We start from the raw sequence: 4,191 nt of genomic DNA, 5'->3' as shown, positions 1-4,191 counted from the left end.
TTGTGGTGTTGGCAAAGAATACTGAATATACCATAGCCTGCCAAAAGAACAAACAAATCTGTCTTGGAGGAAGTGCGGCCAGAATGCTCCTTAGAGGCAAGGATGGCGAGACTGCATCTTATATACTTTGGGCATGTTGTCAGGAGGGATCAGTCTCTGGAGAAGGACATCATGCTTGGCAGAGTACAGGGTCAGTGGAAAAGAGGAAGACCCTCAGCGAGGTGGACTGACACAGTGGCTGCAACAACGAGCTCAAGCATAACAACGATTGTGAGGATGGCGCAGGACCGGGCAGTGTTTCGTTCTGTTGTGTATAGGGTCACTATGAGTCGGAACCGACTCGACGGCACCTAACAACAACAACATTGTACAATTTTATTTTAACTGTAATGGTTCTTTTTATTTTCAGATCACTGTGTTTGATCAATTAGGACTGGTAAGAATTACAATTGATATTTTCACAATTTTCTTCCTACTTAAAATCATGCTCTCTCTTATTGGCTTATTGCATTTTTATGATATTACCTCTTATTTTTGGAATTTCATTTTAATATTTTTGCCATTTTCTATTTGAAATAACTTAAACTTATATACTTAATAGTATTTACTTAAGCAGTTTTACAGAAGTTATTACATTTTGGTTAATATTTATTATATTAGAAATAGTTTTATAAACTAGGGTTTATCCCTCAGTAAGGTTTTCCTTTCTTGTAAGTGGAGAATATTTTCTTTTACTATAACATTTACATTTATTATACTTAGTTTAAAATTTTTATTTCATACTTTCCACAGAAGCTACTTGAATATCTTACTAGTAGAATATAATCACTTATTTTGTTTAAGTTTATCACACTTGCCTACCAATACAAGTAGACATAAGGACCAATATTGCTCCTATTTGTATAGTTTCCATAATCACATCTTTAACTACTTGAAAACACAATACTTTTGTCAGAATCACCCACACAGTAGCCATCATGAGCAATATAACTAATTGCTAGATTTGTCATCTGTTCCTTCACTCCAGACTTGATAATTCAGATCTATTTGCATATCCTGTGCCTGATTACAGCCTTGTAAGCAAGGCCACTATTAACACCAATCAACCTTCGAGAAAGCTGTATGTGTTAAGCTATGGTACTTCCCTGGATTAGAAACTCTAACCCAAGTATCATGTTTCAATTTAACTATAGTTAATATAACCGAAGTAGATTATTCTAGCACATACTCTCTTCCCACTTCCAGGTTGGTCAAATGTTTGAAGGCTGATGTAAAGAACAGGATGGTCATCCAATCCTGGACATAAAAATCCCCAGGTACTACAAGAATGTATGAGATATATCCTAAAAGTTATTAGACTGTAGAAATAATTATATAACATGTCTCTTTTTCAAAAAAATTAAAAAAAAGGAGAACAATCAGATTTGGACAACTGTCAACTTGCAATAACTCCCTAACAGAAGATTGGCTTGAACAGACTAACAACACCATTCTGGCCTGGATATCTGCACTGGAAACAATGCAATTTGTCATCCAGAAGGATATATATTTTTACGTGGAGGATCAGACCACCCTAGTAAATCAAACCATAAACTGAGTGACAAATCCTATGCACAGGCATTTCCCTATTTAGATGGATGGCTTAAGGTAAGCCAGTGTACCCTGGGACAACTCGGAGTACCTCTTAATACCTATACCCACGGTGAGAGCAAACACTGGACTTATTGACCTAAATCTTCTAGTCAGGAATCACTGGCAAATCAAAGACACTTACGGATATTACAACCCTATACACAAATACCCCAGTATGGGATATAGATTTCTTAGATCATTCTTCTCTTTTGTTGGAGTAGCTCAACTAGAAAGAGCTGTCTGATACATGTCAGCCACCATGGAACAGATGGCTAACAACACTACAGATGATCTTGCAGCACAAGAATCCTTGTCATCCTTAGCCAATTAGTTTTAGATAACAGAATAACTCTTGACTTTCTCCTAGCCCATTGCTAACATCATTGCTAACATCTCTTCTTGCACCTGGATAAATACTTCTGGACAAGCAGATCAGGGCATAAGAAAAATTCACCAGATGGCTACCTGGCTCCATATAGAAGATACTAGTGGCTACCTAATGGCATTAAACACTAGTTCAATTCTATAGTCAAAACAGGTCTAGATATACTCCTTATTACTGTAATTTTCTTTTGTTTAATCAGATGTTTCTCTTCCTGTGCCACCTAGCTCTGTACCCAAATGTTTACCCCCACTCATTAACAGCATATCATGTATTTTGAAGAAACAGTTCAAACAGCTATAAATTCATCCACTTCCTAACTTAATGTTTATACATTTTACCAACTTAAAGGGATTCGCCCTCACACCATAATTAGAGATCTTTGGTCTGTCAAGTTGTTCCTTTGAATTTGGCCTCACTCTATTCACATTCCCATAATAACAAGATCACTAAAGCAGAGTATTTAAATAACAGCATGGTGAAGAAACATGGCCATACAATTCCCAGCTACCCTTCACCTGGAGTCATAAGAATTTCCAAATAACGAACTGATTCACTGGCTGACAAAAGTCCCTGCAGTGGTATCTGGCTATCTGTCCAACGATATCCAAGCCTCATCACTCGTCTGATAGTGTCCAGGGTCTTAAATGACTTACAAGGTAAGTGGTCACCCATTTAACTTTTTAAACCCTTGCAGAAAACTGACTACTCCTTTGTGGGTGATATGAGACCAGCTCGCCCTAAAATGAGGCCCTACAAATAGTGAGGTAACAACCCAAGAACAAAGTTCACGCAAAAGTAAAGTACTCTTAAGTGTGATCACTGAATGCCCAAAGGAATTCTTGATCAAAGAGGGAGAGTGAGGAAGAGCATGCCGAAACTAAAGCTCTTGGCAGGCCTGGGAATTCTGGTGGCAGCCTGGGCCAAATCTCTCCTTGTACTGACTCCATTTTGTGTTTTTAAACACATTTTCTGTCATATAATGCTGCCTGTCATTTCTGTAAAACTTTCTGCTGTGCCCTGACCTAGATAAATGTGGTTTTACCTATTCTGTTAAAGGAAGAGCCTACAGTTAGAAATAGCCAATGCTAGAAAAAAGATAATTCAGACCTGTATAGGCATTAGACAAGATGTTAAACACGTGACTTCAGTGGCTGAACCAAGTTTCATTCAGACTCTATAAAAAGTTGTTTTTCTGATCCTTTTACAATGTTCTGTATAATTATATTTTGAATTTTCCAGGAAACTCACAGACAGCTATGTCTTGTCACATGAAACCATCCCTACAAAGGCAGTCACCTCTTACAAAGGTATCAACCAAGAGTGCAACCTGTAACTTTGTAAATGCTAACCAATAAGGAATGTTTTAGCTGTACCCTTCTGTTTGCAGTTTTTTGTTTTCTCCTTCATAAGCTGTATTACTTCAGCCCCCTGAAGCACTTTGTTCAGATTATTCTGACACTGTGTTTTCCCATTTTTCAGAATATTTTTTCGCCATAGTAAAACCCTCTATTTTTGAACTTAAATGGACTTGTGGTTATTCCACTACAACAAAAACCAGAGCATAAAACAAAATATATAAGACAACAGTTTTCAGACATTGGGCAAAAAGCAGTGCACGACTATAATCCCTGAGAGAAGAGAAACAAGGTGATCCCCACAAGTGCACTGGCTTAATGGCTGAAAGCACTGTCCAGGCCACAATACAAGGAAATGGAACTTTAACAGAGCACAGAAGTTTCAGTGTGTTGGGAAGCCAGAGATGGGAGTTCAGAGATGACAGAGATGCTAGAATTTGTTGGGGTAGAGTACTTTATATAAGTAGGAAGAAACAGCTCTGGAAATCTACAGAAGGACCCTCTCAAACTTTTGACTATCTGAAGCCCAATGATTCTAATATTTTCCCACCCAACAATAACAAAGGCAAGTCTTTAAAATGAAGAACATGAGCAAATGTTAGACAAAAAAAAAAAACAAGAGATTCTCTACCAGTACTATATTTTGACCTCCTACAGCAACTGCTGTGGACAAAGGGAAAAAATTTGAGAACAGAAGGGCAAAAAAGTCAACAGGTGGAAAGGCAATCTATGGAGATGTAACTATTCACAAATGCAGACAACACAAAGAAGTCCAAAGAAATCAGTGATTTCTCCTACTTTATCCTACTCCAGTGATTT

Source organism: Loxodonta africana, chromosome 1 (genome assembly GCF_030014295.1).
Source record: "Loxodonta africana isolate mLoxAfr1 chromosome 1, mLoxAfr1.hap2, whole genome shotgun sequence".
In the NCBI taxonomy this organism is placed as follows: Eukaryota; Metazoa; Chordata; class Mammalia; order Proboscidea; family Elephantidae; genus Loxodonta; species Loxodonta africana.
Note: the sequence above shows the minus strand (reverse complement) of the source record.